The sequence below is a fragment of the Hibiscus syriacus genome, unplaced genomic scaffold (genome assembly GCF_006381635.1).
Source record: "Hibiscus syriacus cultivar Baekdansim isolate YM2019G1 unplaced genomic scaffold, ASM638163v2 tig00112319_pilon, whole genome shotgun sequence".
NCBI classification, from domain to species: domain Eukaryota; kingdom Viridiplantae; phylum Streptophyta; class Magnoliopsida; order Malvales; family Malvaceae; genus Hibiscus; species Hibiscus syriacus.
This window is the reverse complement of record NW_024063301.1, coordinates 811890-824325: the sequence shown is the minus strand read 5'-3', so window position 1 is coordinate 824325 and position 12436 is coordinate 811890. Positions and strand designations below refer to the sequence as shown.

Here is a 12436-nt window from a genome sequence, read left to right as displayed (position 1 = left end):
ATATGTTTCAATAAGCAAATCTTTCTTCAAACGTTAACCATAACAATATATGGACCAATGTCGAAATCGTTTTGATTTGAAAAATAAGCTCAAAAAATAGAGAGAAAATCTGAAGCGATTTAAGTACCTTACAATTCTCACGTTTGGAATTGATCTTTCGCTTTAGCCTTCGGATTGAAAGAAAATTAGCTAATCATGACCAAAGTCATCCTTAGCATAATAGAAAAGTATGCGAAAAATAAAGAGAAAGCTAGATAGAAAAAGAAGATTTTATTCTCAAATGAGAGAGATATGTTTCTAGGCTCGCCCTTAGAGTGTATTTATAGCCTTCAAATTCCTAAAAACAAGCTAAAACATCTTAAATCCTAATTAAAACACTTAAAACTATTTAAACTAAAATACAAAGATAAAATATAATGTTTAAAATATTATCCTAAACTTAAGTTTAATCCAAATCCGAATTCCAACCAGCTTTGATTCTGAAAAATAAAAAAACTGCAAAATTGTGTCATTTTTGTGCAATTTCCAGAATCTTACGTCATGTACATAAAATAAATTAAAATGAACAAATAAGGCACAAAAATCAATGATTAAAGAGTAATTTAAAAGTAAAATATCAACTAAAATAAACACTTATCAATGGAGATAGAAGCTTTAAAAAAGTATATATAAAGGAAAACATTACTTAAAAAACAAACCCGTCAATTATTTGTGAAGATAAAGGTACCCATGTCTTTTGATTACCATCTCTCTCCCTCTTTCTATCATTATGTAATCATTTATTTTCTCTGAAATTCATAGTGTTTGTTAGTTGTGATCTGAAGATATTTCTGGCATTCCCTTGGAAATCAACAAGCTTTGAATTTGTGTTTCTCTTTCATGGGAATTTCCTTGATTCCTTGAATCATTTCAGAAGAGTTTCCAAAATCATCTTTTTGTGTGTGGGTAAGCCCCTCTTTTTTTTCCTATTAATTGTAAACATATTTATGTATTTTCTATATGGGTTCATGCATTTATATCTTCAGTTCCAATTGAAGAATTATTTTAATTTTTGTTTTGCATTCAACGAACATGTTTATGACAATCAAACAGGGCCTGATTTTTAATTGTTGGAATCAGAAAAATGCATTTGTTGATATATACAGAGAATGGGAAAGGAAAATGAAAACACATTTCGATTATGTATGTTGGATTGTCCCGGGTAGAAGCTATTTGAAACATGGGAAATTTGTCTTTATAAACTGTTTTGGCTGGTTACAGCCTTTCTGCTATTCGTGCTTTTGTGGAAGGGGGAATTCAGGATGCCTGTGATGATGCTTGCAGCATATGCCTCGAGGAGTTTTCTGAAAACGATCCTTCAACAGTAAGGCCTAGGACCACAAATTCATTTTTTATTAACCCCTTTTGTTTGATAATATGGATTTCATGCACTATTTCCCTTGACTTACATTGTGTAGAAATAGAAGTATCTCAATACAAATTCTTTTCTACCTTTGCTTGCAGGTGACTAATTGCAAGCACGAGTTTCACCTCCACTGCATTCTTGAATGGTATGTTTCCTGTAAATCTCAAAATAATTATATTTTCATTCTAGTGGAATTCATCGCTTGTTATTATTGAATTTGTTTTTCTTGAAACTCCTTACTGTTTCCTATGTTTTTGCCCCTTTATTAGACTCGGTATGCATTTGTTATATATCAAAATTGGGTTCTCCCCTCTACATTGACTGTCAGTGAAATGTTTAAGACAATGATCATATAGTTTAGTGAGAGAGAGGAGACTGGAAGTGTACAAAGGGTAAGGAGTCATATGGGACCAGAAAAGAAATAGAAGATCAACCTCTAGAAATGATAAACATGGCTAAATTATTGCTTTATATACGGGACATTAAACATCCGACTTTTATGTCACAAGTCTGAATCTACTTGGAAAGATACATATATGACCTAATTATATGGTATCATTACACAATTGGATCATGCATATGATTATGACACAACTATCTCATGCATCTCATTTTGACATCTCTATATGATGTATTTCATTAGTTCCATGTTTTTATCCTTTGATAACAATAATGGTGGTTAAATTTTGTCTAGTTATGTTCTGATAGTTAATAACCTACAATCTCATACCCCTTTTATTTATATTTTTTTCCACTCTCCTTAGTTTACATTATAATTGCTATAACCTGTATTCCGATTGATGAATGTATTGGGACATGCTTGTAGAGTCCATGTTTCTACTGGCTCTTAATCAAAGGTTCTTTAAAATATCTCGTGAAAAGAATCCACCATATTTCTCATGCTCTGCTGCCTCTGATGATATTGTTCGCCCTTTAAAAGCTTATGTTATTAGCTCTTATTGTAAAGAAAAATGGATTTTACAGGCCCTAGAATCAATGCTATTTGAGGTTTGCTATCCATTTTTCTTTTCTCTTTACTTTTATATATTCCGTCTTCTTGTTTCTCAATAATATCTTGTTGCAGATTTGAGTCTCCAAAATGTGCTCTGTCAACTGCTACGGTGTACAAAACACCAATAGGGGACTTACCTATTGATCTGGAAGGTGAAGTAATGTCCATTTACATTGAGATAAATATTGTTTTTCTTCTTGTCATATCAGAATAGTTTTTTGACAAGTCCAGTAAAATGAAAATGTCTTATATATTTACGCAATTGCTGCATGCTTCTACAGTCTGATTCAGATCCGGTTGGTGAAGATCAGAAGCAGCATTTAGAGTTGACTCGTGAGTTAGCTGAGCGTTTTAACTATTTATATGGAGTGTGTTAACTATTTATACGGAAGAAGGAACTGTTTTGCTTAACTAATGCAGTAAGTCCTAACCTTAGCCCATTACATACAAATAGGGGTGTAAACGAGCCGAGTCAAGCTCGAGTATTGCTGAGCTCAACTCGACTCGAAAATTCTGAAATTGAGCTCGACTCGACTCGAAACTCGCGAGCTTAAAATTTTCAAACTCGACTCGAACTCGAAATCCTGAACTGAAGCTCGTGAGCAGCTCGAAAAGACTCGAAATGAAGAAAAAAAATTCTTAAACTTAACTCGATTGAAGCCTCAAACTCGAACTCGAACCTTAAATGCATGAAAATCTTAATGTATTCTCTTTAAAAAATCAATACATAAATATTAATATTTTTAATAATTTTTTTATAAAAAAATATAATCTTATATATTATATTTTCGAGCTGTTCACGAGCTTTTCGAGTCGAGTATCAAGTAGCTCGTTTCGGCTCGTTAAGAATTCGAGTCGAGCTCGAGCTCGAGTCGAATCCATTCGATCCGAGTATTTATCTAGCCTTGATCGAGTCGATCTCGAGTAGCTCACGATCTGTCTTGTCTCATTTACATCCCTACATACAGATACGAGCAGCAACAAACTTCTGAATTTTTTAGGAGGATATATTTTTTTGTCTGGTTAGTTTTCTTCAATGGAACTTGTTACAGCTACCATAGTTAAAGCTTTGAATCCTTCTAATATTTTATTTGGTCACAAGTGTGGTGGTGCTATTTTTAAGGTGATGTTTCTATGCGATCACTTGGTTTAGACCTTGCATAGATGCTCATGAATCACATTGGGAACTCTTAGGACTTTAAGAATCGAGTTTATCTTCTGCATTTTTATTTCTATGGTTCTATTATTCCTCTGAACCATTTTACAGAGTTATTTTTTTTTTTTTTTGGAGTAGGAGGATAGTTAAGTTTATCTATTAAGGTTGATTCTAGCTTTTTAATTAAGGATTACATGCTCATATATGAATATGACTTAATGCACTTAACTATTGATGCCATGAAAAGGTTATGGAGCTTAGTTGGTTTTAAGTGAAGCACTGAAGCGCGCAAGGAGTCTTCTTGGTGAACCGGAGCTAGTAGATTTATTTGGTGAAATGGATGAAGAGCTTCTCCATACACAGTTTACACAGAGAAAAAACTTAACGATGCTTTATCAAACAAGGAAAACTGTTTTTTTTTTACTTCCTTTCCTCACAAAGGAGCAATGAAGACTAAATTCTAGTGAACAATAATTTTTTTAATTTAAAGTGAAAGAACCTAGACTAAATATTAGAGAACAATGTCAAACTACGATACATTTAATTTTAATGTTTACAAATTTTAAGTTATTTTGTTCTCAAGTTTTTTCTGCGTTACTTGTATCTTAATTAAAATGTATGGTTGTTGTTAATTATATAAAGCTACATATATTAAATTTAGGTGATGTAGAGAAGAAATGAAATATGAAAAATCAATTGATCTTAGCCAAAGAAAGGTAATTAGCGGCGTTTGTATAAAAAACGCCGCTATAGATATGACCTTTTGCGACGTTTGTTCCAAAAACGCCGCTATAGATCTCAACCTTTTACGACATTTATTCCAAATACGCCGCTATATGTTTCAAACTTTTGCGACATTTGTTCCAAAAACGCCGCTATATATCACGACCTTTTGTGGGGTTTGTTTAAAAAACCGCTATAGATCTCGAACTTTTGCTTCGTTTGTTCCAAAAACGCCGCTATAGATCTTGACCTATTGCGGCGTTTTTTGTTCTCAAACACCGCTAACTTTAGCAACGTTGGTATGACCATCGCTTCTTGTGGCGTTTTTTCTATCACCTCAAGTGCTTTTAGCAGTGCTTGAAAATGCCGCTATAGGACTAAAAAAGCACCGCCAAAACTCTATTTTGTTGACTTGTTTTTTTTAAAATAATATCTAAAATTATTTTAACGTTTCATTAAACTTAGAAGATACCATGCAAAGTCTAGCTTTACGAGAGATTTTAAGACTAAGCAAAGCTTAATTTTATGAGAATAAGGATTATAATTTACTAGAGTTCGGGAGTTCAGACTTCTATTTAAATTCAAAAGAAAAAAGAGCTCCATAATAAAGAGTTGTCAATTTGCATCTTTTGCTTAGATGGGAGATCTCCAATCTCCTTTCTTCTGTTTAATATTTGATGACGCATTCGAGCATCAATACTGGCCTCATCGTCATCACTATGATCAAGGGAAGCAGACAACTCTTATGTATGTAACTTGAGTAAACTATGACATATAGATTGAAGAACCAGAGGAGTCCTGGGGGAAGAACCCCGTTAATTAATATAAAGAAAAGATATTTAATGGGGATCAGAATGAAGCTTTCTATACTGCTGCTATAAAGGATGATGAGCGTGATGATTAATACAGAGGTCGGAGCTAGGAGGCCGATTTCGTTGGCTACGTTGAGAAGAAATGGAAGGTCGAATCTCCATTTCTCCGTGGAGATCACCAATGTAGCGGCTAAATAGGAGGTGATTCCTGGTGACAACGGTGTTTAAAATAATGTATTCAAGGTTAGTTGAAGGTACCATTGACCAATGAGATGTGGACGACAAACTCCATGTAGCAAAAGGCAAGAGAGCAAACTGTAACAATGGCGGGAGACGGTGCCAAGTCAGTAAAAATGGCCTGGTCAACGCTTAGCCAAACATTAAATAGAGTGACATAGCAGAGATAACCAACCACGTCAGCATATTTTAACGAAAATGTTGGTTAACAATGGTTTCCGTTAGTCAAAAGGGTCACATTACGTTATTTTTGTAAGTTTAAGGGCACATCGAATGTTTACATTTGTTTTTTTTCTTGAGTTTGAGGATCTCACGTACCATTAAGCCATTTTTAAAATATTTTTTTTTTATATTTTGAAAATCGAACTTCAAATTTTGTTCTCTATTCATCATAAACCTTGTGTAACTCATAAAATGAACAATAAATAGAATTATATGATTTATAAACTACCTCAAGTTCTTCGGTGATCATGAGACACAAGTGAGTCACCTCTTGTTCTTCTTTATCATCAGAAGAATCCTTACGCTCCAAGTATATGGTCTTATGCTTATAGATGAGCATAACTCACTAAATTCGAAAAATTGATTTTTTCGACTTGACTCAGAAAAATTTCAAGTTCAAATCTAGTTATAAATACAACTCGAATAACTAGAATAACTCAAAATTTGTAGTAATTAATAGATAAATCTTTAAGTTTGAGTCGAGTCCTTCAACTTTATATGATATATGTATATTACATATAAAATAAATATACATGTATTGTATTTTTTTATCAAAAATCACACAGATATATATATATATATATATATGATCATAAAAAATCATTTAAATTGAAATCAAATAATATCATAATATTAGAAGTATTGATAATTAAATTTGAACACAAACTCGAAAATTCGAATCGACTCAAAAAAATTTCAAGTCAACTACGAGTTGTAAAATATGACTCGTCAACTCGAATAACTCAAATTTTTTATTCGACTCGACCGATTGCTCACCCCTACGTATACTTTTGTTTGCTTGATTCATTCTTCTTCATTATGGACAATCAAACTTGGCATGTTCTAGTTTCTTGTACTTATCATGATAAACAACAAGATCTTTCTCTTTGTTGGATTCAAGCTTTTAAGCTTTATTTTCTATGAAATCATTTTTTAATTTGACTTAATGAATCTCTTGAATATTTTAACAAACATAGTCATTTCTTTATTTCTTTCTACTTCATTGTTAGATTCACTTTCTTCCTTTGGAATTGAGGGCAAAAATCTAGGTATGAATGCAAGATTTTATAGTAGGGAGAAGAACTTCTAAAATTTAAAGACGAATTTATAAAATTTCAAGGAGCCAAAAACATATTTTCAATATAAAATACTTAAATTTCTAGAGAGCCGATTGTTCTTACCCAACCCTCTCGGTCCATCCCTAGGCACAACTAACCTAACCTGGTCTCATTTCTCTTCTTAAACCATATTGTTAAGTTTTATCTCATGTGCGGACAAAGAAACCTGGTCTCATTTCTCTTCTTAAACCATATTGTTAAGTTTTATCTCATGTGCGGACAAAGAATCGATAAGGTAAGTCCTTTGTTTCCCTTTTTATGATGCAACTTCAAACTATTCTCACAATGTTGAGCTTTTGATCACCATGAAATTACATAAACTCTATGACCAAATTGTTCCCTATGTTAGAGCATGTTTTATTAAGGGTAAACCATTTCTAGCCACTGCACAAATGATTATCCTTTGAACATCATGATAATGCAGTTCTTACGCTAATAGAAACAACTTACTTCCAAAAACAGATAGGGCATCCAAGCAACATTTTATTAGAATCCAAACATCTTAACCCGAGCAAGAGAATACACTCAAAACAAACAAAATGTACAGAAACATTTCTATCGCATGTTACCATCGCGCTAGACTTCAATCATATTATATATTTGCTTGTCTGCCTTTGACTTAAGCTGAAATCCGACAATATCCATAATCAACACATTGATACAAGTTCATGTAACACTATGGCGATGGTACTCTGTTAATGTTATGCATTAAATATTATTATTATTATAGGAAGATATCAATTTATTATTAGTTTTTCTTCAAAAGTAACTTAATGGTATTAGGGGATTTTATTTATGAGAATATTTTTTTATAAGAAAGTAGGCCTCGTTAAAAACTACCTTCATGATTAATGGAGCACAAAGTTCTCCTTAATCAGCGGAAGGAGGAAAAGAGTGCCTTAGAATTCATTAATAACTGAAAGATACATAATGTTTAAAAACAAACATAAACACTCCCTTTACAATAACCAACCCAAAGCCTAAAAATAGCCTAACCAAAACAGTGAAACTAGCCAATACCAGCCTTAGCTAGGCTATTAGCCTCAACATTGGCCGACCTAGCAGCCCATCTAATAAATCCCTTCAAATCTCTTAACATAGTAACAATGTCTTTCACTAAGTCTATGTAGACATAAGGACAATGATCATAATTCTTGACCCAATCCACTGCTAGTTTACTGTCAGTTTCAACAATTAAACGTTCCTTATACCGCTGATGAATCGAAGCAAAGAAAGTTAAGCCCTTCTTAATTTCCATAAGCTCTATCAAAAGAGGAGGACCTGGACCAGCAGCCTCTTGGAAAGAACCCATCACCGAGCCATCCTCAACTCTTAGAATGCCCCCAACACCACTTTTCCTCCAATCTCCACTCACAGCTGCATCCACATTCAGTTTTATAAAGCCCTTTGGAGGAGGAGACCAAGACACAATTTTGATGATTGAAGACCTTGAATTAGAGCAACAATCCCCAAGAGATAGATCACTAGTGAGAGAGTCCTTTAGAATAGACACATCCTTGAAGTTAGCTAAGAACCAAGAAGCCAGCCTACATCTTGCCATAAAAAATAGATCAATCTGATCTAACCTTCCCCCATCAAACACAATAGCATTCCTAAATTTCCAAATTGTCCATAAAACCACTCCCGAAATAAAGGACCAAATTTTAGAATTAGGCACCATATCTTCCCATGCTAACATAAAACTTTGAGCATTAGCTTGTAAAACTTAACAAACTCCCTAAAATCTCAAAAATTTATTTCATAGGGACCATGCCATAAAGCAAGTAAAAAATAAATGTGATGAAGATTCAGCCTCCTTATTACATAAAGGACATGCAACATCTACAATAACTGAAACTCCTCTCCTTTGTAATTCTTGTTTGACTAACAATCTCTGATACATCACTTGCCACATAAAGACCTCCACTCTAGGAGGCACCAATTCCCTCCAAATGTTTTTCATCCAAAAGGAGTCTGCTGACGAAACCGGACAGCATGACTTCACACTCGAATTGACAGTATAAATTCCTTCCCCATTCCCTCTCCAGACCAACCTATTTGACAACTCATGGGAAAGAGTGATATTGTGAATTATATCCATTAAATCAGAAAACTGATCCAGATCCCAGTCACTCAGATTCCTTCTCATTTGAACATGCCAAGACCAAACAGATGTCCGAAACTCCCCAAACTCATTTAACTTCCCATTCTTGTTTAAAGAAAGAATAAACAATCTCGGGAAAACCACTTTAAGAGGAGAATCAAGCGCCCAACTATCAAACCAAAAACTGATGCTCCCTCCATTCTCCACTCATACTTTAAACAAACTTCGAAACTTAGCTCCAATCTAATAGTTCGAGTACTTGCTTTTGGTAAGTCTCTTATTTGAATTTTGTAGCAATCTCTATTTAAGAGGCAATTTGAAAGAAATAAAGTTATGTCAGAATTTTTAACAAAACCCTATGAGATTAATCTCTCTAACGAGTCTAAGGTTTGGAATTCCCTTTGATAAGTTCCTCTTATTCATCATAGGTCAACAACAGAGCCCCGCTAAGACAGATGGTTTTCCTACGAATCGCCCTGTTACTCGATCAAGACATTCATAAATATCATAACTCTTAGGAATACCTAGCTTTATTAGCTGAAGCTAATTAGTTACTATAATTATATAAACCCACCTTTTACTGGCTGAGATGTAGCAGTTATCCCCTCAAGATTTTCTCATTATAACAGTAAAGAGCATTAGAATAGACTAAAAGAGGAGGAAAATATAACCGAACCTTTTTAGCAAGGAAAAGTAAAGCATTGACAGTACCCTCAGCATATTTTGATCTGCCGCAAACATTATGCTGAAATTCAAACGAAACTCTGCATAGGCAATTGACAAGGAGAAAAAGAAAATTTATTTGATATTTAAAAGTTGATCAAATGTAGGGTATAGTTGACTATGTTAGTAATTATGTTTCATCAGGTGATGCTAGATGATACAAATGAAAAGCATGACCAGCCAAATGCTCTTCCAGAACTCCCACCGTCTCAACCTGTTGCTTGGAATCCCGGATCATTTGTATCTGGAAATGAAAAAGGGACTCAAGAAGCATTAAGAAGTACACATTCTTTTGAAGAACCAGTGAAGGTGCATCATTATATGTCACACTATCCCTCACCCTCCCTTCACTACCACTCCCTGCTTGCAACAAATAAAAAGAAGGAACATAATGTCTCTTATCACTCAACTGCAATAAAGAAAATGTGACCGAAACACGCACCAGATCCATGTCAAATCAAACCCCCAATTTCTGAAAGTAATAAACTACAGCCTTTGCATTCCCAGAGGTATCCAATTTGCTTGCATGATGGGATTCCATCACCTAATGAACACTAATGGGGATAAGCAACGTGAAACCATTATAATCAATGATGCTGACAAGAAAATTAATTAAAAATGATATTAATGGAAAGGTGTACAAAGAAAGTCCACAAACAAAAATGAGGCCAACATAGTTTTTCAACTAACTAATTTATGTAAGCACTAATGCATGTGAAACCCAAATGCAAATATACACTTCAAAAGCCACATTCATTGTGACTTCCAAAAGTTATATTTCTTAAAATATAATCTGCATCTTTTACACTTCTTCAAATTAACAGTTCCGTTTTACAGCCTGAATTTTTTTATAAACTATTATGCAACTGGTTATAACTTTTCAACCTTGTAATTTAATGTATTGTTCATTTAAGCCCCTTGTGTCACTTACAGTTACAGAACATTCTTTCAAAGCAACCTTTCTTAGAAAGTACCTGCAGAGAATATACAGAGAAGGCTCGCTCAGCCATGATCTCCATGGCTGCAATAAAGGCAACAACCTAAGAATAATGTCAGTATTAAACAATAAAAATTATATATTTCCACCTGTTAAAAGTAGCATTTAAATCAATTAAGGGTTGCATGACCTGCTTTCCCATCTGTGGCGAAATCACAGCTAAGACTTTTGACTCTTCAACTGTCTTATAAAGTTGATCCCTGTCTCCACCAGTTGTTTTGTTCCTATTACAAAAGGCACTCCAGCTTTGCAATATAGCTCAGCGTTATCTATATTTTACAAACACCCCCAAGGCACCAACCACCAAAGAGCTTCAGAAAAGGTGAAAAAATAGAGAGGCCAAAGCATACTGTTAAACTTGAATAGTATTGGAATTTTTTATCAACAAGGAGTCACGGAGTAATTCAGTCATTGCAATAGATTATTGCTGCAATGTGACCTCAGCTTTTACAAACACTAAACATGAAATACAATATAAGTTTGCATGCATGATATGAACAGGTTACCATTAACTGTCGCAGGCGCCATGTAGTCTACCACAATCAGGTTTGGATATTCTTGAAACACATAAGCAAGGATGCTTTCTCTTTCTGAAGGACCATGCACCATAATCTCCATCCCACACACTTCAACTGTCTTCCCGGAGTCCTTCTCAGCACCAAAAGACACAGGAAGAACATTGAGTCCCGCAGAATTCGCTGCTTTGATAACAGCCTTTCCCATTTTGCCGGTACAACTATTAACCTGCAACAGACAGAGAAACATCAAAGCGATGGAGTCAGTATAAAGGCATGTTATCAGTAACCTACCTTATCAACAAAAGGAACGTTTAAAATTTTGAAACAGTGGCTAATGGAGAATGGGATAATGACAATAAAGAGACTTGAGTTATTTATGACATTATACAATATATTATGGGTTTGAGTATAATCCTAACGCTAATTTAGCTAAAAGAGGATGAATGTGACATAGTTCTCTCGATAGAATGCATATAAGCCCATAGACTTAAATAAGTGGCTGTTATAGTAGTCAGGGATTCAAATAGCAGCCAGATAGCTGAATAGAGGCTGCTACAATAAGCGCAATATCATCCATTATGTCCACTACCGCAATAAAAGCAATGCAGCCACAACTGCAATTTAAATATCTGATGAAGTCTGAAACCGTTATTGCACAACCATGATACCCACGATAGCACTTGCAGTCACAATCTCAACAGCAAATGAAAACACAACCACAACCGAAAAAGCGACCCAACCACAATTTCAATCTCTGGATATTCCCTAAATCAAATTATAGAGACAATCTATCTAATCCAATTAAACTCAAAACCACAGGGCATTACTCAGTAATATTCAAACATATTAGCAACGTACACTTCGCAGAATCAATCCAACTGAAACGCATCATTTACTGAAAAAAGAAAAGAAAAGTGTGTGCCAATACCAGGATTGGGATGGCGATATCGGGTGAATTAAATTTCTGGTGATGTTGAAGGGTTTCCATTGTCGCATATGACGATAATGCGAGAGGGATTGAAGGGGAATATGGTTTGTTTGGGAGAATTCCATGGCGTGTTTTGGGTGAAGACAAGAATGGAAACTTCTCCCATCGTAATACATTGGATGTGGCTTTAAGAAGGGAAGTCATTTTTACCTTTATAAAAAAAAAAAGGCAAAGGAAATGGATAATGAAGCTGACTTGATTTGGCCAACAAGTTTAAATTTCTTACTCAGCAGAAGAAAGATGGAGGAGGGTTTAGGGTTTATGATATTTATAAAGGGATAATCTCTCTCTCAAATAGTACATCTTCTTTTAAAATGTTTATATTAGTGCCTGCATTATCAAAGCATAAATTATTGGGTAAATTCTTCATTTAGAATTTAAACTATCAATTTTAGTCTGTTTTAGTGCATATACTTTTAAT

The 12436-nt window shown here is 34.3% G+C and overlaps 1 pseudogene; it reads right to left on the bottom strand.

Moving 5' to 3' along the window:
* Positions 1 to 1698: 1698 nt before the first annotated feature.
* On the bottom strand, positions 1699 to 12212 carry LOC120177765 (annotated as a pseudogene).
* Positions 12213 to 12436: the final 224 nt, after the last annotated feature.